This window comes from Miscanthus floridulus, chromosome 8 (assembly GCF_019320115.1).
Source record: "Miscanthus floridulus cultivar M001 chromosome 8, ASM1932011v1, whole genome shotgun sequence".
Classification (NCBI taxonomy): domain Eukaryota; kingdom Viridiplantae; phylum Streptophyta; class Magnoliopsida; order Poales; family Poaceae; genus Miscanthus; species Miscanthus floridulus.
In genome coordinates, this window is record NC_089587.1 from 115,071,134 (window position 1) to 115,095,425 (window position 24,292).

Sequence of the window (24,292 nt, forward strand, 5' to 3'; positions counted from 1 at the left end):
TTTCTCATACCCACGACCCTCATACTCGGGGCGATCCTTGACTCTGAGTTTTTGCAAGGTGGCATATAGGATTTTGGGAAAACCCTCAGTGTTCAGGCAATAGCTGCAAACCCAAGCTCCTGCCATCCTTGGTGGATGATGGTTACAAGGAAGGATCGAGCGAGAAGCTTGCTCGGGAGAAAGGCTAGGTGAGCTGAGACTCACCGAGTGGTGGTACCAAGTGGCTAGGCTAGGCCTTTTGTAATGGAGGAGCGGTCATTGGGCCTAGCGCAGTCCACCATTTAGTCTAGCGCAGAGAACAATAAAAGGAAACCGGTAGGATTTTTACGCGCATGAGACGAGCAGTGTCCGAGGTCATTCCCTAAGCTATCCAGAAATTCGCTCAGTAAATTTAAAAACACTTAACATCTTCACCTACGTAGGGTGGGTCAAAAGCAAGTGGACACATTTAATGCCTCCCCTCCATGCTACCATCAGATAAAAACAAGTCGGGCAGGTGGACACATTTAATGCCTCTCCTCCTTACCATCAGATAAAAATGATTCATCGACCATGCAGGAACATTTGTACTTACACATGCATCCATGCATCTAAGACACGGAGGTGGTCGGTGGTTGGGGTTGGTCGCCAACAGGGAGAGAACGATGTGCCAAAAAGCTAAGAACGGTTTCCCTATATGTTGGCAACAGTGCAAGGACGTATAGGACCTGCATTCATGCATATCCTGTTTGTGCATTATACTATCGCATTGCTAGCAGATACGCCATCCATACGTGTCACGTGTGTCGTATTGTGCATCACCTACTTGTTCCTGTTCTAGAGTTAGGTTTGCATTGTGGCTTCGTCCTTCGCGTTCGCCCATGGTTCATGCCTGTAGGGACCCACATCTCCTCATACCCCTTTTCTGTGCTCTTGTCGGACCCTTGCCCTACAGTCGTACTACTTAGTAATGGCACCGCACGTCGCTCGCCTCGAACACGTGGAATTTGGTCGATTCATTCGTACTGATCCCACGCAGAAACCCTAGTGAATCGCATCAGGACCACTGACCGCTCTGCCTTTATAAGCAGAGCCTGGCTTAGCCATTGGTACCACCACTCGGCGCACTTTAGCTCACTAAGCTTTTCCTTTGAGCCAGCTTTTCGCTCAGCCTTCCTCACAACCACTGCCAGAAATGGCAAGAGCCTAGGTTAGTAGTTACTGCCTAAACGTTGAGGGTTTTCCCAGAATCCTGCATGCCACCCTGCAAAAGCTCGGAGTCAAAGATCATCCCGAGTATGAGGGTCGTGAGTATGAGGAGCAAGGCACCGAGCGGTGTGAGGTTACCGTCTACATCGGGAAGAGTGAGGAGTTCCCCAACCTCACTAGAGCTTGGAGTGTGACCACAACCGGGTTTAGCTTTATCGACACCTACTAGGTTGTGGCCCACAAAGGCTTGCGGTACCTCTGCCAGATCTATGAGGAGCCCATTGCTGGTACCCCCATGCAGTTCTTTCCACCTTTGGACAAGAATCGGAGGACATGGAGGGCTCGCATGGAGGCTTTGCAAGGGCAGGCTGCGTAAGAGGATAGTCCTACCATGGTGCATTTGACCACGTACCTTCTTGCCCTGGATGAGCAGTATGACTGGCAAGCCTTGGAACTGAGGATCTGCCTCCGGCGGGCGGAGGAAACTGAGATCTTCACCCGAATCCTCTAGGTGCAGCTCGCCGATGCGCATGCCAATGCTACAGCTGCTAAGAGCCGGGAGAGTACCATGTCTGAAGCTCTAAAGGAGGCTGAAGATCGACATGTCCATCAGCTGCGGGAGGCCTATCTTATCACTAGGGCCAAGCAGAGGACGCTGGCTACTGAAAGGCAGGATGCCCTGATCTTGGAAGGGATCCCTGTCCACCCGCCTAAAAGAAGGAGGACCGGTGTTGCAGTGCCGCCAGCACCTCCACCTTCGGAGGTGTCAGAAGTAGTGCCCTTGATTCCTCTCACTCAGGCATCACCAAGAGAAGATGTAGATCCATAGCCAAGGCGGTTGAAGAATCCGCCAAGCTCGGGAATGAAGATGCGTAGTTCCAAGTAGATTAGTTGCCTTGAGATGCTGTACCCATAGTAGTAGTGCTGTTTTTCGCTGTCTTCCGGTATTGTACTCTTGTTGTTGTTTTTGTCTGTACTGTTGAGATCGTCCATCGTAGGGAAGGTGAATGTTGTGTCGTGAATGGGAGACTGAATGCCTATATGATGTACCCGTATAAGACCGTTGGAATATGCATTTGGTTTATTTCCCTGTGTTTATTGCCTTTTTTCATAGATCTTTTTCATACAAGCAAAGAGTGGTGATGCCCATGTTGCATATTATCATAGTGTCCTATCAATTCTGAGCACCTACTTCAAACAGAAATAATAAGGCTTAGATTGTACCTACTATAGATAATGTGTTCATAGGCGATTTTGACTTTTTAATGATTTCTATTTTGTAATACTTTGAACATTAATTAGTATTTCGATTACAGAATATATATTTATGTGTTTGTTGTTCTGATGCTCCTTTTACACAATAATAATGAATGAATCAATTCTTCCAAGATGACCAGTTATTTGTGCTTAGCGCTCGCGGCATTTGCCGTGGGGTTCCTAGAATAGGCACCATGTAACATTGAGACCAACCTTCCGTACCAACAAGATGAGAAAACATATTAGACATGAGCCTCTTTTCTATACCAAGCAAATCACCCGTAGCGAAGTGCAGGCAGTAGTGGCTAGTGGAATATGATGGTTCGAATGAATATGGAATTACAATACCTGCTATGGTTACTATTGTATGCTTTTAAAATGACATACCACATGTTTGGCATAGGATAGTTGCTAATTTAGATGGATAGTCATAATTAATTGATAACAGAATTATAATTGTATAATTGAGTTAATCGCTTTTTATGCAAAAATGTTGTCAAGCTATCCCCACTTATACAGCCTTGCATAATCCTTGGAGTCGAATTATTTCTGGTTTATGACGGGTAAGTCTAGCTGAGTACCTTCACGTACTTAGGGTTTATTTCCCATTGTTGCAGATGGCACTGTGTATGATGGGTATTGCAAGAGTTGCTTCTATCCCACCGTGGATGAGGAGTGAGCCTGGGGCGGGCTTCTTTATTAAATCTTCTATATGCTTTTGTGGACCGTGATCATAATTTGGCACTGTATCAAACTATGTTGGAAACTTTATTTACGAACTCAAATTGCTTCCGCTTTATCTATTGAACTTGGTTTGTAATAACTTTTATTAATACTCTGATGATGGAAATGTATCTATGAACTTTATGTGATATGTGGCATGTATGTTGAATCATGTATGATCTTGGTTGTTGTAAATCGTTTATCGAGACCCGTCATGGTACTCGACGGACTACCGGGTTTATATGGGTTCAAGTATGACAGCTCGACCGCTTGTGGGACGCCATTGTACTTGTACTCTTATAAATTGGTCGGTTCTGCGATAGCTGGCATCAGAGCAAGATTCAACGTTAATTGTCACATGTGTATTTAAAACAAAAGTTTTTGTTTTCTAAAACCCTTTCTAGCAACTAATAGCTATGTTAATAGGTATTTGAAATCTAAAGTGTGCCAATGATCACTTTCCTTATGCCCAAATTAAGGACTATTAGGTGGCTATTTAAGTACTAACATGGGGGTTTTTACTTCGTCGTCCATACGGCGTGCTATTGTATGGATGCCATTCACTTGAATGGTAATGTATGGATCAAATGCCTCTACGCCAAGGTAAGATGATGAGTGGTATGACCGCAAGATGTGAGCGTGCGGTCGGGGAGAGTTAGCTTTGGTACGGCTATGTATGCATGCTTGCATGTGTATATGGTACGTATTTAATTATGGGTATGAACTGCTTTGGGTAGCTTTGATACGGAAGTATATGTATGGGTATACATATATGGAAGTATTTAAATTTACATTCTACATATTTCATTATGGGTTTGGGCTGAAATGAAATTCTTATGCAGGTACACTAACAACGAAACGTGTAGCTCGACTAGTTATGCTATATATGAGAGAACATATGTATGCCACCGTGTCTACCGTTAGAAATAATTTTCCTAAGTTTGTGAGGACATACGAAACAATGCATCATGTTAATTATCATTCAAATAATTACATTGTTCCTCCCCTTATAAAATTCTTACTCGGTTATGTAACTCTTATCCATTATGGCCTTATCTCACAAAGTTGTACGTGTTAAATGGTACAAATGGCAGCACCAGTTGGATGTGAGAATTTCCTAATGGTTTTCGGAACACCTACCCTATTGTGGAGAGTTCTGCACTTTGCGGGGTACCATGAACCGCCCCTTTATCATTGGATTGAAGAGTGCGTGGAAGGACAGCCATGGTATGAGGTGCGGCTCACTATACCAGCCCGCACACAACCGCCCTTCTGGCAGGAGTGGAAGGCAGAATCAGAAGGGAAGACTTCTTGGGAGGCTGCCCAAGTTGTAGCCTTTGAGGTTTTGAGGCAAATCTACCAGCAGCATGGAGATGCACTGACCGGCAGTGCAGCATGTATGTTTCCTTGGGTGGATCCCTCCACCACTAATTGGGAACAACATAATCCAAATGCTTTGATCAGAGATTGGGATGAGCGAGCAAATAGCTCTAATCCCTCCATGAGTGCAATGTTTGCGGTGATAAAGATGTTTTGTACATGCCAGGGCACTAGAGATTTCTGGCAGGAATCATACACCACCTGCATGGACAAACTCATGAGAGCTGAAGCCACGCAAAACAAGCTCAAGAAATGTGTGCGCAAGCAAAAGAAAGCCGCAAGTAAAGCCCGTTGGGAATCTGACAAAGCTTATGCAGCTTTGGGCACTCTCCATGCCCAAATGGAGCAAGTGGATCAACAGAGAGCAGCAGCCCAAGACGCTTGAGCCGATGATCAAGCTTTGCTTGCAGGACTAAGGGAGCAGTTGGAGACCGCTCGTGCGGAGGTGTCCACAGCTAGACGTCAGCGTGATGCAGTAGAAAACCATGTCGCTAACATAAGGATAGAGCGAGATAGGCACCGCGACATGAGCCACGCTTAGGATCGTGCTGAAAGGGTCCTACGTCAATAGCTTGCATGAGCTCAACTTCAAGTAATGAACCTTCAGCATGAAGTGCACTATTTGAACAACCAGCTAAACCCTATCCTTGATGGGGAAGAGGATGGTCCAAATATGGAAGAGGACGATGATGAGGATGATGAAGAGGAAGAGGTGGAGCCTGAGGAAGGAGATGATCCTATCTCTGACCTCGATGGTGATCATGATGAGGATTAAATCGCTTAGTACTTAGTATAAGTACTTAGTGTATCATCGTTGGTTATGTAATGGACCTGTAGTTTGGATTTGGTGTTGGTGTTTTGAACTATCATGTAATATGGTTATTTGCATGACTATCGCACGTTTGGTTAAACGCTAATGCGAATTCCAGTTGATTTATCAGAGATCATGATTTGAACATTGACGTGCTATGAGTCCGATAAGTGATAAAATTGGTGGTGTCATGTTATGAGAATGGATTATTATGCCTCTGTTTTTATTGTATGAATTTGAGATTGTCTCCAGTAATTTCAGTTTGGCATGATTATAAATTCATCTGCAATCTTGTGGCATCCACCAATAATCGCTTATTGTTGCAACTTCGCAGATGACGCGCACCCGTGCAGGAGCTAGTAGCAGTCATGATGGCAATGGTGATGACTTACCACCACCACCACCACCGTCTGCTCAGGAGTTCTTTGCTAATTTCTTATTTAGCCAAAGGACAATGGAAGAAGCTCTACACCTCATCGCGCAGAACACTGCTCGTGGCCACCCACAGCAACAAGGGGCCGAGCCAAATTAGCACAGTACATTCAAGGAATTTCTGGATATGAAGCCTCCTATCTTCAAGGTGGCTGAGGAACCACTATAGGCTGACGAGTGGCTCAACACCATTGAGCAGAAGTTTCGTCTGCTAAGGGTCACCGAGCATCTGAAAGCTGAGTATGCTTCTCATCAGCTGCAAGGACCAGCAGGGATCTGGTGGACACATTTCTTGTCGTCTCTACCTGCTAATGCGCGAGTGACATGGGAGCAGTTCAAGCTGGCTTTTAGGGGACATCATATTCCCCCAGGCCTAATGTGCATGAAAGCGGCTGAGTTTATGAGGCTCACTCAGGGGACAAAGACCCTCACAGAATATATGCACGCATTCAACAACCTATCTAGATATGCTCCAGGTTTTGTGGATACTGAGGAGAAGAAGATAGAGAGCTTCAAGAGGGGTCTAGGCACCAAACTAATGAAGACCATGGCCAATTCTAGGCGTGCCACATACAACGAGTTTATTAGTGATGCTTTGACCCAAGAAAACCACAATAACATGCATGCGGCTACTAAGGGTCGCAAGAGGGCATTTGAGGCAGGTGCCTCCGGATCTTCACATACTAGAGCACCTATCGCAGCTAGGCCACAATTCCATCCATCTGCATCCAAGTTTAGGCCTCCACCACCTAAAGCTCAGAATAGCAGGCCACAGAAACCATTCCGTAAGGCATTCACTATTGCCTTACCGAAAGGAAATGGCAGTCAGGACAGCTCCACTGGATTCAGGAATAATCAACCATGTTTCAACTACAATCAAGTGGGTCATTGGGCCAAGGAATGCCCCCACCCCAAGAAGAATGGCAACCAGAATCAGAACAATCAGAGGCAGGCGAATACCAGGGCACGTCTAGGATACGTGCATTATACCGCTGTTGAGGAAGTGCACACCGGAGAAGTTGTCACGGCTGGTATGTTTCTTGTCAACAAGCATCCCGCTATTGTTTTATTTGATTCGGGCGCTTCTCATTCATTTATGAGTCAAGCATTTGCATCTAGACATGATTAGGAAATAATTGAAGTAAGCAAAGGGGGTTATAATATAAGTTCAGCAGGGGCTACTATTGCTACAAATAAGATAGTCAAAAATGTGCTCATCTCTATACAAGGGAGGGAGTATACCACAGATTTGATAATATTGCCCGAGTTATCGATAAGTATAATCTTAGGCATGAATTGGATGAAGGACCATGGTGTTCTCATAGACACCAGCACTCGTACTATTATGTTGAGAGAACCCAGGGGAGGGAAGGCTTTTCTAGTACCACTCTCCCGCAACTTTGAACTCCAACACTTAGCTTGTTCTATCCAAACCACAACCCTTTGCGATATCCCTGTGGTTTGTGAGTTTCTAGATGTATTTCTAGAGGAGTTACCAGGTGTACCACCTGATAGGGATGTGGAATTTAAGATTGAGTTAGTGCCCGGTACATCACCCATCTCAAGAAGGCCCTATAGAATGCCATCCAATGAGTTAGCAGAACTTAAGATTCAATTACAGGATCTGTTGGACAAGGGTCTTATTCAACCTAGATCATCTTCGTGGGGATGTCCCGCATTATTTGTGAAAAAGAAGGACAAGTCACTAAGAATGTGCGTAGATTATAGACCACTCAATGTTGTAACCATCAAGAACAAATACCCATTGCCTCGCATCGACATCTTGTTCGATTAGTTGGCAAAACCAAAAGTATTCTCCAAAATTGATTTGAGATCAGGCTATCATTAGATAAAGATCAGGCCAGAGGACATACCTAAAACTGCTTTTTCTACTAGGTATGGCTTATATGAGTATTTGGTTATGTCTTTCGAACTAACGAATGCTCCAGCCTACTTTATGTACCTGATGAATTCGGTATTCATGCCCGAACTCGACAAGTTAAGTGGTCGTGTTTATCGATGATATATTGATTTATTCGGAAAATGAGTCAGATCATGAAGAGCATCTGAGGATTGTCCTATCCAGATTAAGGGAGCATAAGCTATATGCAAAGTTCAGCAAGTGTGAATTTTGGTTAAGTAAAGTACCTTTCTTAGGTCATATCTTATCAAGGGATGGAATCTCTGTAGTCCCATCAAAAGTACAAGAGGTCATGGATTGGAAAGCCCCAACTTCGGTTCATGAAGTTCAGAGTTTTCTAGGGTCAGCAGGATATTATCATTGTTTCATTCCAGATTTCTCAAAGATAGCTAAGCCCATGACCAGACTACTTCAGAAAGATGAGAAGTACAAATGGACACCAGAATGTGGAGCAGCTTTTCACACCCTTAGAACTTTGTTAACTACAGCACCTATGCTAGCACAACCAGACATTGAAAAGCCTTTTGATGTATTTTGTGATGCATCGGGAATAGGTTTGGGATGTGTGCTTATGCAAGAAGGAAGAGTTATTGCATATGCTTCTCGGCAATTGAGAAAGCATGAAGTCAACTATCCTACACATGATTTAGAACTTGCAGCAGTTGTTCATGCATTAAAGATATGGAGACATTATTTGTTGGGCAATGTATGTCATATATATACTGACCACAAAAGTCTCAAGTATATCTTTACCCAACTAGAGCTGAACATGAGACAACGAAGATGGTTAGAGTTAATTAAGGACTACAATTTAGAAGTGCACTACCATCCGAGAAAAGCTAATGTAGTAGCAGATGCACTCAGGCGAAAGTCTCATTGCAACACTATAGAAGCATTATTGGAAGATGGATTCAACTTGTTACACCCTGCTGTACTACACAATATCACGATCAGTTAATCACCTGAGAGCAAAATCATAGAGCTGCAGCAAACAGATGTAGGAATAAGTCACATCAAGAGAAAAATGCAAGAGCAAGAGACCAAGCATTTCAGATTGGATGAAAGAGGTGTGTTATGGTTTGAGGACCGACTTGTGGTACCAAAAGACCGTGACCTGAGGAACCAAATTTTAGATGAAGCTCACTCGTCCAAATTGTCTATCCATCTAGGTAGTAGTAAGATGTACCAAGATTTGAAAATCCGTTTTTGGTGGACTAAGATGAAGAAAGAGATCGTAGCCTATGTCGCTAGGTGCGACAACTGCAGCAGAGTAAAAGCTATTCATATGAAATCTACCGGATTACTTTAGCCATTGCCTATTCCAGGTTGGAAATGGGAAGAAATCAGTATGGACTTTATCACAGGCCTTCCAATGACACCACAAGGTCATGATTCAATATGGGTCATTGTAGATCGTCTCACCAAGTCAGCACATTTTGTACCAGTTCACACAACATATCACGTGGGGAAGTATGCCGAGATGTATGTTTCTCAGATCGTGAGACTACATGGAGTACCTAGGACCATAATCTCAAATCGAGGACCACAGTTCATAGCTCATTTCTGGGAGCACTTACATCAGGCTTTGTGAACTAAATTGATTAGAAGTTCGGCATACCATCCACAAACTTCATGACAGACGGAGCGAGTAAACCAAATCTTAGAAGATTTGCTAAGAGCTTGTGTTATATCTTCCAAAGGTTCATGGGAGAAATGGTTACCTTTGGCTAAGTTCTCCTATAACAACAGTTATCAAGCAAGTATCAAGATGGCTCCATTTGAAGCCTTGTATGGCAAAAAATGTAGAACTCCGTTGAATTGGATTGAGCCCGGTGAAAGGAGATACTTTGGTATTGACTTTGTCAATGAAGCTGAAGAGCAAGTACGTGTTATCCAACAGCATATGAAGGCAGCTCAATCGAGACAAAAGAGTTATGCTGATAAAAGAAGAAGACCACTGACGTTTGAAGTGGGTGACTATGTATACTTGAAAGTATCACCCATGAAAGGCGTGAAGAGATTTGGGATGAAAAAGAAGCTTTCACCTAGATATGTGGGGCCATACAAGATTTTGGAATGGAAAGGAAATGTTGCTTATAAGTTACAACTTTCACCAGAGATGAGTGCAATATTTGATGTCTTCCATGTTTCTCAGTTGAAGAAATGTCTTCATGTACCTGAAGAAGCTATTGCACCCACCAATGTACAACTTCAATCGGATTTGACCTATGAGGAAAAGCCAATTCGCGTATTAGAAGAGATGGAAAGAGTGACATGGAGTAAGATTATTAAGTTCTATAAGGTGGTGTGGAACAATCACAGTGAACAAGATGCCACGTGGGAACGAGAGGATTATTTACGAGAAGTTTACCCCACCTTTTTCCAAGAATGGTAGATCTTACAAATCTCAGGACGAGATTTTTATAAGGGGGAGGGGCTGTAACACCTCGGGTGTTAGCCTTGCATAACTTGACTTGCATAACATGAACATGAGCATCAAGCATTCATAAACAAGCATTTATAATTGAAACATTGGATTGAAACGTATGCAACATTTGCTTGTTATTGCATGTTTCCTTGTACATATGCAAATGACCATGAGTGTACACATGTACTTGGTGGATGTGAGTCACAAAAATATGTAGCAACACCTAGGTTAGCAAATAGGACATTGTTCATGAAGGTCACCTTTCATGACCAAACACTTAAGATTTCCTGTGATTAAACTAAATAGCACTATGAGTGACTAATACATGAAATGATTGTATGACCTTGCAATTATCCTAAACATGTTTAGAGTATCATTATGAACAACTTTGATATTCATGGTTAGGGGTAAATAGGTCATTAAGCCATGGTTGAAGGTCTACCATCCTTTAAATGTGACATGTTTGACCAAGTTTGAACTAGGTGTTAGAGACCTTGCATGGAGGTGGTCACTAAAGCAAAGTTGTAGTATTTAGCAAGGGGAACAACTTTTATTTTTGGGTCATTGACTGATTTAGCTCCTAACATGCATGAATTTGGATCACAAGAATCAGCAAAACCAACATTTCAACACTTAGCAATTTTACTAAGTCCTTGTTAACTGAACAGCCTGATAAGCTGACCTCAGGGTGTTGTAACTTGGTTTTGGCTGCGAATTAGAGCATGATTCCTTAACAAGAATTGGAGCTAGTACTTCGGGCTACAAAAATCATGTAGATCATTTACGCTTTGGAGCCACGGATTAGCGGTTACATCGACTTGAAAACACGCTGTCAGGCCATCGTCGCGCGACTGAATGAACTGCAACACTATTTCAGTGGCCGACCGGCGTCAGTCTTCGCGCGCCGCGTGGTGGCTGGCAACGGCCGCGTGTCACCAGCGCCCCGCCGTGTGTGGCCAAGGCAGGCTAGAGAGCGCCTTAATACCGCCAGCACCCGCCCGCACTGCCCCGTGCTCACCATTTGCTTTTCCTAGGCCACCTTCTTCACCCGCCGTAGCAGCCGCAGCACCGAGAGCCTCCGCCGTCACCATCGTCGGCGCCAGCTCGCCTTCGCCGCTTCTCCATCACCACAGCAGCTCCACCGCCACCCCAGCAACCCACTGCATCCACCTGTGCCCGCTGATAGCACCCGGTAAGCCACAGCACCACGCGCAAGCTCACCAGAGCTCCGCCGCCACCCTCCGTCGCCGTGGTTCGACCAAACCCGACCACCGCAGGCCACAATAGAGCGCGCAATAGGTTCGATGTAGTTCATAGATGCTCGTCCAAGCTCTAGGTTGAGCTGCAGTGGCCTCCTCCGACGTAGCACCGTCGTTCTGCCCCGGCGAGCCACCATGGCCGCCGTCGTCGTCGTTAGCGCCGACGAGAAGGCCAGCCAAGTAGTGCAATCGACGCGTTAGGTCATGGGGATCACGTAGTGAAGATGTCACCCGCCGGCGAACTCACCGTCGATGAGCTCTGGCCGGGCTACCATCGCGCAGCGCCGCTGCCCTGTCTCGGTGTCACTGACGCGTGGGGTCCTCTGTCAGCGGGTCCCACCGGCCAGTGGCAGTTAGAGAGTAGGATAGTTCATTTGAATCAGGGTTTCATGCTGTTTTGTAATATTTAGATCTCTAGTTTAGTAGCTTCAAAAATTGTAAAATAAACTTGGTAGTGTCCCTTAAGAAGTGTAGTATTTAGGAAAAATATATTCTTGACACTTACAGTAGAAATTTTGGAAGATTTAAATGGAAGTTTGAAATGTGTTTTTGAATGCATGCAAACTTGTTTATTTTATATCTAGAGTTCCTGTGCTCCAAAAATTATGCAATTTTTGTGGTAAGCTAGTATTAACATGTATGAGCTGTGGTAAAAATTTGAGGATCAGTGCATGTGTAGATTTGTAGGTATAGATTTTTCTTTTATAAATAGTTAATCCTTGTATGAATATTTATAAATTATTTATGAATCCAAAATTTATGAAATTTGTTGGAGGTCATCCTAGTACCCTAAGGATGCCAAGAAAAATATAAAATCTGTTGCTTGACACTTTTCACTAAGGTTTTCTATTTATGCTATTTTAAGCCTTTATGCCTTGCCTTTTTTGTATAGAATGTTTTACTGTATAAAATGGCATGAAACTTTTACAGTAGTCTTTTGGTAGCATGAATAAGGCACTGTAAATTTTTGAGAATTTATGATGCACATTTGGTATATGTTTATTATTTAACCTATGTACCTAAGTAAAATAATAAAGGCATTTAAATAAATAGTTTTAGCTTCACCATTAAGTTTTCTTGAGTGTAATTGGTATGCTTAAACTGTTGGTAAACTTTGTGTTGTCAAACTTTGAGTGATTACATGAAGTAGAAGTATTGTTGCTTCATAATGCGAATTGGAAGAGTTTCCGGACAGATTCTGTAGTTTGATAAGTTGCATGATAAAAATGATGTTTGCTGTAAAAATGGTTAATAACAAAGTTGTAGATAACTTCATCATATGTCTTGTGTTAAAATTTCAGGACCATAGGTCAAACGGTTTAGGAGTTATAGCTGTTTAAAGTTAGCATTTCCGAATTGCTTGCTCTCTAGAATTTCTGGACAGCACTGATATGATTGTCTGTTTTGGCTAATATAAGTTGTGAATTAGCTTTTGTGAATTAAATAAGAGTTGTAGATAATTTTATAAGCTTTCCAGAAAGTCTAGGATCACTACATTTGGATAATTAGAACTCCAGTTATGAGTAAAACAAGTAGCTGCTGTTTGTGATATAGTAGATGCATTGTTGAAGTATAGTTAACTAAATAATCAAGAAGAAATATGCACCTACTCAGTAGAACATGATGCACTTGTTGTTACTTCAGCACCATGATGTAAAGAATATTTGTAAGAATGCATTCTTCATGTATCATCATACCATACCTGTTAACATATATCTATTCGCAATATCTTATGCCATACTCATGCATCTAGGATCGACAGAGGAGATCACGTTGCTGGAGTTCGACGAAGTAGAGGAAGGGGACCAGCAGGAGAATCCTCAAGCCGCAGCTCCCGAAGGTGAGGAGCAGAACCCTGAGGAGCTTCCAGAGTGCCCTGATCACCGCCCCACGTCCTTTCTGAGAGGCAAGCCCCGGAGCATTCTAAGTCTCCCAATATTTTACAAAATATTATTTGAGTCCTTATGATTGATGCAGTAGGTATAAGAGTTGTCTGGAAACACTTGATGCATGGAACTACCTTGTCCAGTTATATACACCCTTAACCCTGAGTAGGTCTAGGATCGAATATTTGTTTAGCCCTGCTTAGACCGGTAGAAGTCAGGTGATTTCCTATCACCTGCGAGATATAGGTGGATACCAAAGCACGGTCAGCTATATTTGCTATCATGGAAAAGAACCATGGGGTAAAAGTAAATCAAGACTGGGTGGGATATCGATAGAGAAGCAACAAGGCATGGAGGTCTTGGGTGTGGATCTATCCCCGTCTATGTCGATCAAGGACCGTACCATTGTTGGAACTTCTGACAAGATTGAACGCATGCCTATCACTTAGCTGGCCGGATAACTTGTTCCGACCACGTAGCCGAGTAGCTCAACTCAGGCCAGGCCTCGTTCTGTTGTGTGCTCCTTGCGGGGGCGATTAGACTGAGCCCAAGGGCAGGCTAGGCCTGAACGTCCTGGCATTTGGTGTCCCTGATTGTGCAGCACGGTACGAACCCGCGAAATGTGTACCTGAGTTGTACCAAAGGTGACCTAAGGCTACCTTCACGCGGTATGCCTGGGTTTGTATTAGGAATAAATTCTCAGCTGGTTGAAATCGATTCGAATCGCCGTCTCTCCCGGATAGTGAGAAACTTGGCTAACTCCAACATCGTAGTAACTGTGTTATGGAATATGATGGTTCGAATGAATATGGAATTACAATACCTGCTATGGTTACTATTGTATGCTTTTAAAATGACATACCACATGTTTGGCATAGGATAGTTGCTAATTTAGATGGATAGTCATAATTAATTGATAACAGAATTATAATTGTATAATTGAGTTAATCGCTTTTTATGCAAAAATGTTGTCAAGCTATCCCCACTTGTACAGCCTTGCATAATCCTTGGAATCGAATTATTTCTGGTTTATGACGGGTAAGTCTAGCTGAGTACCTTCTCGTACTCAGGGTTTATTTCCCATTGTTGTAGATGGCACTGTGTATCATGGGTATTGCAAGAGTTGCTTCTATCCCGCCGTGGATGAGGAGTGAGCCTGGGGTGGGCTTCTTTATTAAATCTTCTATATGCTTTTGTGGACCGTGATCATAATTTGGCACTGTATCAAACTATGTTGGAAACTTTATTTTCGAACTCAAATTGCTTCCGCTTTATCTATTGAACTTGGTTTGTAATAACTTTTATTAATACTCTAATGATGGAAATGTATCTGTGAACTTTATGTAATATGTGGCATGTATATTGAATCATGTACGATCTTGGTTGTTGTAAATCGTTTATCGAGACCCATCGTGGTACTCGACGGACTACCAGGTTTATATGGGTTTAAGTATGACAGCGCGACCAGTTGCGGGCCGCCATTGTACTTGTACTCTTATAAATTGGTCGGTTCTGCGACATTGCTCCCTCTTTGTCCATGTCCATGTCCAACCTCTACTTCTTTGAGCTTTTATATCTTATCTCTCCCCCTTGTATAATCTCAATCTCAAAGCTTTCATATCTTTGTACAATCTCTCCCCCTTTGTCATCAATTTTCATAAAAGGTGTGTTTCTTATTGATGCAAAGGTATGCATTTGGGGTAGATGGTTGAGGCTTGAATCTTACAATTTTTATGGACATCATTTGATTGGTGGAATGACACCACTTGAAGATACCACCTGTAACTTATACCACTTGTATCTTGTGTAGGGCTTCTTGAGATACCACACATAGGATCTTTGATCTTGATATCAATTTGTGGTACACCTCCCCCTATGTGATAGCATGGGTCATCCATTTGATACACTTGAGCTCTTGTAGGTGAGGGATGCATTCTTTATTTGATAATCACTTAAAGTTGAGGATCACTTGTGGAACCATTTTCTTGCATGATTGATATTATGTGTAGATGTGATATTACTTGAAAGAATCTTCTAGTATGGAACCACTTGTTGGATTTTTCAATAAAAAAACATTTCTTGAATATTTGCTATCTTCATGAGTACCACTTATAGGATATCACTTGTGAGTTGATCTAGATATCATTTGTAGATTCTTGATAAAATACTTTGAGTCTAGATACCATTTGAAACAAACAAACTAGATAACCATTTGCATTGTTGTCTTGTGCTTGTACTCTTATCACTATCATGAGCTTCTATGATTGACTTGAACTAAATTGATTTTCCTAAACTTCCAAGTCCGGTTTGAACCAATGACAAGCTTCTTCACACCTCTTGCAAGGGTTATCTTGACAATGTTGTACTTGTCACTTGTTAGCAATCAAAATTGAATCAAGCACTTGGGTTCACTAGCTCATGAACAAATTCATGTACTAACCACTAGATCAAGTAATCATTCAAACAATAGTGGTAGGCTATGAATTTAAACATTTCATTTGTTATGCATGATCCTATGAAGCATGTACTATATACACTAACCGCATACTAGTAAGGGATGAAATGATCATGCACATCACAATGGTACCTTTGCTATGTTGGAGTAGAGGATAGTCACATAGATTCCAATTCATTACTCTAATAGCAATGTGAAGTCTCATTATAAGCTTGGTGAAGACCAATAGATACCATGTTGAATTCCATTCTTTACCCATATGAAATGAATACCACTTATTATCAAGTGCATTTTCTTGTTGTGGTTGGCTTGCTCTTTTGATCTTTGCTTGCATGAGAGCATCAATTTGAGAATACTACTTGAAATATCATGACTAGCTCTCTTTTGGGTGTTGCTTGCTTTTCTTGATCAATCCTTTTGATTGCTTCAACTAAGCATCTCAAATGTTCCTCGGATCACCACTTCCATGTTAGCCTTCCAAGTACCACACTTGGTTCACCTACACATAGGTGGCAAGCCCCTACACTAGGGAGAAGTGACATCTCTCCAAGAATCATTCTTGATACTCACTTGAAATGACTTGATTGATTGATCCAAGTGATGGACTTAACTTGGTGAGTAACCTTGATTCCTTCTTTAAGTCCTTTTCTTTCTTCTTGTTTAAGTCATTTTCTTTCTACCAAATGATTTCCAATAGTCACTAGAACTTTAAACTTCAACTTCATCTTGAGTTTGATCTTGATCTTTCAATTTGAGTACCGAATGTGTGCAAAGTACACTCCACAATCAAATAGCCTTGTACTCTTTGCTTGTCATGCTTCTAGATCATCTCAAAACCAAACTTAGGTACCTCAAACACTTATAAACATGTTTCCAACTTGAGGACCTTTCAATCAAAGTGACTCTAGATCAATCCAACATTTGTCACTTTTTCTGACAGATTTTGTACCCTTTAAAGGAATGAGCATAGTTTCCAAAGTACAAATCCAAAAACCACGAAATTTGGTAGAGATGTTCTTTACTAAGTTATCTATCAGCTCCATATTTCAATTCTTCCACCACTGCTACATGCTGAAAACTGATGCACTATAGCTGACAAGATCCACTCCAAAACTAAAGCATTTCTTATCCAATTCTCATGAAAATTTTACATAATCTTATACCATAAGTCTAGAGCATGTACATCAATTTTTATGCCAATCAAATAAGTGTTGATTGCTCAAACATGGCTAAGATCACAGCTAGCTCAGATTTTGCAATATAGGACAGATTTCAACAATTGAGCTATACTTCATCAAATATGAATCAAACTTGAAGCTAACTTGTTTGAATACTTCCATAAGACATATATCCATTCAAACCACTTACTAAATGTTATCTTATGAACTTATCCAACACAAATCAATCCAAACTTGACTACTAATCAATTATCCATTCAATCATCTCATAGCAAGCAACATTGCATATTTATCCAATTCAATCAACTCATATGCACCCAAATGAAATGATCAACAAGAGATATACCTTGGTTAGCTCATGATCATCCAACTTGCAAGCTTCAACTCAATTATTTGTAAACCATCAAATATATCCAATAAATTACCAACAACTTGAATTTGACACTTGTATGTTGTAGCACATTTGGACTTCACTCAATTTATCATGACATTGGGACAATAATCATCACTTAGCAATACTTGGCTCAACTACATAATCAACAAGATGAATATCATTTAAACCAAGCCTCCAATGCTGATGGTACCTACAAACAATCATCCACTTTTTGATGGTACCCAAACAACTTTGGGTCCTCTCAAGTTAGGAGCAACATACTTAGGCAACGCCTTAGTATGAGTAGCGGGATGTTTTGCAATAGCAAACATAGAGGTACCATTACCATCCTTTCTAAGCACATTATTATCAACAATTGAAATAGGCTTAGAAATGTCACCTAGGGGACATGAATGTGCCATGTGTCCCCTTTCCCGGCATGAGTAGCACTTTCTCTTTGCTTGAGCCTTCTCTTCTTTGCTCATGTGGTGCTTCTCATTGCCTTGCCTCTCATGGATTGCTTGAGCCTTCTTCTCAAGCTTGGTAGGATACTTAGAGGCAAAGTGTCCCACACTTCCACACTTGAAGCACTTGATCTGAGCATGATCTTTCTTCTCATCTTCATTCTTGCTCATCATCTTGGCATCTTGAGTTTGCATTGGATGCCTTGCCTTTCCACCCCTTCTTGTTTTCTTCTTCTTTATCATCAAATCACCACCATCTTCATGGTTGATCTTGATTTGAACTTGGGGTGTCTTCTCTTGCTCAACTTGTGGCTTTGGTTGAGGCTTCACTTGTTGCTTCACCAATTGCTTGGTTGGGCACATTGAGGTAAGATGACCCCAAGTGCGGCACTTGAAGCACTTGACATGCTTTAGCCTCTCTTCTTCTTTTATATTCTTTAGGTTCTCAATGTTAGGGCAACCATTTGCAAGGTGTCCTGTTTCATGACACCAGTAGCACATGGTATGAGAGAGCTTTCTTTGTTGTAGCTTCTTCATCTTTCTCTCTCTCTTTCTTTCACCCTTTGTCATCTTCTTCTTGAAGCCAAGGCCACACTTGTCACCATAGTTTCTTTGAGTCTTCAACATATGCTCAAAGGTGACTTTTGAGTTGTAGCACCTCTCTAACTTGTTGCTCAATTTCTTCACTTCATTTTTGAGCTCATTGTTCTTCTTCAAAAGGTTAGTCTCACAAGACATAGAAGTAGAACAAACATCTATTTGTGAAGAGCATGGCATTTCTAATAAATCATCACAAGAGGTGGATACATGCTTCTTGCCTACATCACAAGGGTTAGCAACATTTTGCAATTTATCATTTGATCCATGTGATGAGCTCTCATAATTTTTAAGTTTCTTTGTAAACACTTTAATGAGAGAAGCATGTTGTTCTAATAATTCATCATGAGATGCAAGTAGTGTCTCATGATTCAATTTTAGCTCATCATGTGAAGATTTATAAGCATCAAGTAATTTCTTATGTTCTTCACAAGAGTTCTTTAGAAATGAGTTTTCATTTTCTAAGTTCAATGTTTTAGCTTTCTTATTTTCTAAAGACATGGTCATGCTAGCAAGTCTACTAACAAGCTCATCATATGAATCAACATGATCAACCACATTATCATTTGTTACCTTGGTGTCACCTTGTGACATGAAGCAATGTGGTGATGTAGTTGGAGAGCTTGTAGTAGCATCTTCATCATGGCTTGAGCATGAACCATCATCACCAACAAGTGTGCATGGGGTAGCATCATTACTTGCAACACTTGTGGCATCATCATCAACCTTGTCAAGTGAACTTGTAGTGGATCGATCATCATCATCATCACTTGACCATGAGGTGGAGCAATCTTCCACAATCACCAAATTGTGATTATGCTCAACACACTCATGTGCCTCCTCCTTGGGCTCACATCATCATCGGAGACCGTCCCATATTTCTCATTGAGATAACTCCAAATCTCATGGGCGGTCTTCATGTCCATGATCTCTCCAAATATGCAATCATGCAAAGATCTATACATGATGTTAGTAGCATGGATGTCGAGATCTACGCATTTCTCTTGTGCTTGAGTTAGATTATCTTCATCCAACACATGAGAAAAACCTACATCTACCATCCACCACATTTGAGGGCATACATACTTAAAATTACATATCATCCAATTTTTCCATCGTGCAAAGTGTGTGCCATCAAAAATGTATGGACAATCATCTAGCCCATTAGACGCCATCCTCTCGGGTCAGTGAAGACCACAAATGAGAGACCTCGCTCTGATACCAATTGAAAGGAAAGGGTCGAGATGGCGGACTAGAGGGGGGGTGAATAGTCCTTTCTAAAATTAATCACATCGGCTAACCGAAACAAGTGCGGAATTAGAACTATCGGTCTAGCTAAGACTACACCCCTCTATCTATGTTCTCTAGCACCTTCCAAAGATACTAATTAAGCAACAAAGGTGCCTGGCTAGCTAGAGCTCACTTAACCAATTCTAAGAGCAAGGTCACGCAAACATATGCCACTAGTACTTTAAGCAACAAGGGAGCTCCTACACATGCTAGTAAGCAAAAGCACAAAGCCACCTAATGCTTACTAACAATGCTCAATAACAAGGCAACCAATCCCAAATTAGAGAGCGCAATTACTTAGCTACACAAACTAAGCAATGCGACTAACAAGGTTACACAAACCAAATTAGCCACGCAAGGGAGCTACTTCTATGCTACACAAGCAAGAAGATAACTAGTAAGCTACACAAGCTAACTAATTATAAGAGCAACTACACAAGCACAATGTATATGAAAGTAATTACAAGCTTGTGTAACGAGGATGCAAATCAACGGGAAGAACAAGGTTGACACGGTGATTTTTCTCCCGAGGTTCACGTGTTTGCCAACACGCTACGTCCCCATTGTGTCAACCGCTCACTTGGTGGTTCGGCGGATAGTTGGCATCACCCGCCAAGCCCGCACATCAGGCACCGCAAGAACCTACTCCGAAAGTGAGGGTAGCTCAATGACACGCTTAACTAGAGTTGCTCTTCGTGGCTCCCGCGGGGCGAGCACAATGCCCCTCACAAAGCTCTTCTCCGGAGCACCGCATAAGCTTCTTGCGGGCTTCGACGGAGACCACCACCAAGCCGTCTAGGAGGTGGCAACCTCCAAGAGTAACAAGCACCACCGGCTTGCAACTCGATCACCTAGTGCCACTCAATGCACTCTTTCACATAATCGAATGATCACTATCAAGTATATGTGAGATGGAGGGCTCCCAAGCACTACTACACAAGCTACCAAGGCTCTAGTGTGTTCAGCTACTGGCCCAAGGCCGACCATGGCTTCTATTTATAATCCCATGAACAAATAGAGCCATTACCCCTTCATTGGGCAAAAGTCGGGATGACCGGACGCTCCGGTCCGATCGACCGGATGCTGGACCTCAGCGTCCGGTCATGCGATGCACACCACGTGTCCCCTTCTTCAAACGCTGTTCATCTAATCTCAATGGTCATCCGACGACCGGATGCACCAGCTTGAACTGACCGGACGCAGCAACCCCAGCGTCCGGTCATTTCCAATAAGGTACCAGACATGAACGGACGCGTTCGGTCGGTCATGATCGGACGCAGCACCAGCGTCCGGTCACCTCCAGCAACACTACTCTGCCTGCGTCATCACATGTTACCTTGACCAGACACACCCTGTTAGAGTCCAGTCACTTCCAGCGCCAGCGTCCGGTCGAAGACCGACGCCTGCCCGCTGACTACCACTACTGACCAGACACTGGAACCCAGCGTCCAGTCACTACGTGACCAGTGTTCGGTCACTCTATGAGATCCTATCTTTTTTTAACAGGGCACCGGTGGCACCGTCGGACTGTCCGCACTCTACGGGCGGACACTCTGCCGGTGGAGTTCCGAACCTTTCTCACCTCCGTTCTATCGCCGAGTTGATCCACATCAACTCTAACTTCATCTCCTTTGTAAATGTGCCAACACCACCAAGTGTACACCATCATGTGTATGTGTGTTATCTTTTCACAATCATTTCCCAAAGAATGTTAGCCACTCAACTTGTCACGCCACTCAATCCTAGCGACGATGCAAAGTTAGATCACTCGAGTGGCACATAGATGACCGATATGCATACAAGTTTGCCCCTCTTGATAGTACGGCCATCTATCCTAAACACGGTCACAAACTTCTCTACACACCTATGACCGGTGAAATGAAATGCCCTAGGTTATACCTTTACCTTGCGCATTCCATTCCATCTCCTCCAATGTCGATGCAACACATGCACCAACACGATCAACAATGATATGATACACTTCATATCATCACGTGATCATATTGGTTCATCGATCTTGACTTCACTTGCTTTTCACCGTTGCCTTCGTCTATCGGTGCCAAGTCTTGCTCAAGCTTCACCGCCACGCGGTCCATCGCTCCAAAGCCTCCGACTTGCCCTTCACGCTTGCAACCGGTCCATCAAGCCAAGTCTTGTCTTGATTTTCTCCACCTTGATCACATGACTCAATGTCATGTCTCGTATGCAATGAGCTCCTTCATCATCACATGTGTGAGCTTTGCAACATTTCCAAGCCATTTTCACCTTCATGGCATATGTTGCTCACACACATGTACCTGTGGACTAATCACCTGTGTATCTCACATAAACATAATTAGTCCACCTAGGTTGTCACTCAATTACCAAAACCACACAAGGACCTTTCACTGTCCTCGACGGGTCGCTCTAGAGGATGAACTTTAGTCAGAGTTGGCGAAGACTCGGTCAATACAATGTCCCGTCTATGCTAGAGGATGAACTGGTTCATGACATCTCCGAGTAACACGAGCCCCTCGGGAGTAGGGTGTTCTATCTTCCAAGTCATGAACTCAGGCTTCACGGTATGCACCTCGACCCGAGTGTAGTCCTGCGGGATGTCCCTATTGTGCCACGTGCCACCCGGAGGATGTGCCACGCCCGTTGCCACCTCAATGATCACATTTTGCCTACCCATCAGAACCACCAATTTGCAACTGGTTGGCGCCCGTATGTGATCAACGGGGGTTACGGTTGCATTGGAACCTTGACTGCTGGGAACATCCGGAGGGCTACCAACTACCGCCAGTTCTCTGGGCGGCCTCATTGGTGTCTGTGGCTCCATCGTAGATAGTCCTTTCTCCACCAACATATTTTCAACTAGAGCCTTCACTTGGCGCTCAAGATTAGACTCTCGGTCTCTGCCATGTTTCTTGTACATGTGCCTCTCCTCTACAAATCCGTGCTTTCAGGACATCCTCTTCCCTAGCCCCCTGGTGCGTCCTGTGTGCTTGGGGTTTCCCAAGGCAACAGTAAGCTCGTCCCTCTCTCTAGAAGGGTTGAATGCACCCTTCTCCTTGTCTTCAGCAAGTTTCAGTATCTTTGATACTACCTCTTCGGTCTCTGGCTTAGCAAACTTGAGGCTACTACCGGATGAATCCACACTCCTCACGTATATCCACTGTTTGAGGCGTGGCTTCAACTTCGGCACTTCCATATTCCCGGCAGCTTCGGCCTCTGCGTCCATCTTCCTAAAGACCTCTTGCTTGCCAGCGTAGCCACCGGGGCCTAGACGAGGGTAGTGTTGGTTCTTCTTCGCCTGCTCGCTGTTACGGGCACTGAAGGCCAATGATGCCTCTGAAGTCTTCTCAGCCACGAGCTCCTCCCATTGACTAGGAGTTATGTTGCCATACTCGTGGAAAGGAGTTAACTTCTGTTGGATAAAGTTCTTGTTCAGATCTGACCACCAACGTCGAAAGCTCTGCCCCATTATCTTAAAAGCATTTTCTTGTACCAACTCGTGCGTTCCCTCCGGAAACCTGAAGTTCTGCTTCAGCTTCTCCCATAGGTCTACTTTTTGGCTCATAGGTACAAGATTCCAACCACGGATAGCTGGGTTCAACTTATCTCTAACTACAAACCTGATGTGATTACGGAATTTCACCCTGTATGTATATGGCTCAAGGATCTGCCTGTCTGGCCCGACCTCCGTTATCACATAGCATGCCTTGTCGTGATATTGGTTTAGCTTTCTAACCCCCCCTCGTTTCCTCTTTGGCTGGGCAGTCTCAGTCGTGGTTGTGTCCCGAGGTTGTGGAGCGGAGGCCTCATTGTGAGTATCTGTGGCTCCTTCCTCTGATCTCCTTTGCCTAGCTACGTATTGTTTGGCAAGACGAGCCGGAGGCCGACGTCGTCTTTTCAGAGGTTGAGTAGAGACGACCTGTGTATACGGCAGGTCAAAAGTGTTAGCAGAGGTAACATATAGCCATAGCATTAGCCAAATTTACAAGCTACTAAGGCTTTATCCGTACCTCGTCGTTCGGATCAAAATCCTTGTCCAACTCATCCTCCGTTGGCCTCCGTCTGGGTTCTCGTGCGAAAGTATCCTCGGGGCTTACATATCCCCCTGATGAGGTGTCGTCATCCTCATCCTCATCCTCATCATCATCTCCTTCTTTGCCTTGGGCATCCTCTCCGCCTTCTCTTCTCTGGGCTCCCCCCACTAGATTCTCATCATCGATAAGGTCCTCCTGAGTAAGCATCACTTCTAGACCCTTTTCTAACTCGTTATCGAACTGCTCCTGAGTAAGCTGGTCATCTAGTTCTTGCTCTCCTTGGGATGACTGCTCATCATTCATGGGGCATCGGGATGCACTCTTTGATGTTCGCGACATTTCGTGCCTTGTTCTAAGAGATGCAAGAAAAAAAGTAGTAGAAGTAGTAGTACTAGTGGTAGAAGTAGTAGTACTAGTAGTACAAGTAGTAGTACTAGTACTAATAGTAGTACTAGTAGTAGTAGTACTTGTAGTAGTGCTTGTAGTAATAGTAGTACTAGTAGTAGTATAAGTAGTAGTACTAGTAGTAGTAGTACTAGTAGTAGTAGTAATAGTAGTACTAGTAGTAGTAGTAATATGCTGAAGAAAACAAACTCGCTACTGGAAGATACATATTGGC

The 24,292-nt window shown here is 43.1% G+C and overlaps 1 protein-coding gene and 1 pseudogene across 1 annotated transcript in view; one reads left to right on the plus strand and one right to left on the minus strand.

Annotated features, from left to right (window-relative positions):
- LOC136469750 (endoglucanase 21-like) overlaps positions 1-24,292 on the plus strand; it is a 52,955-nt gene that overhangs the window by 17,874 nt on the left and 10,789 nt on the right. The window lies entirely within an intron of this gene.
- LOC136475426 (uncharacterized) lies at positions 8,671-24,012 on the minus strand (annotated as a pseudogene).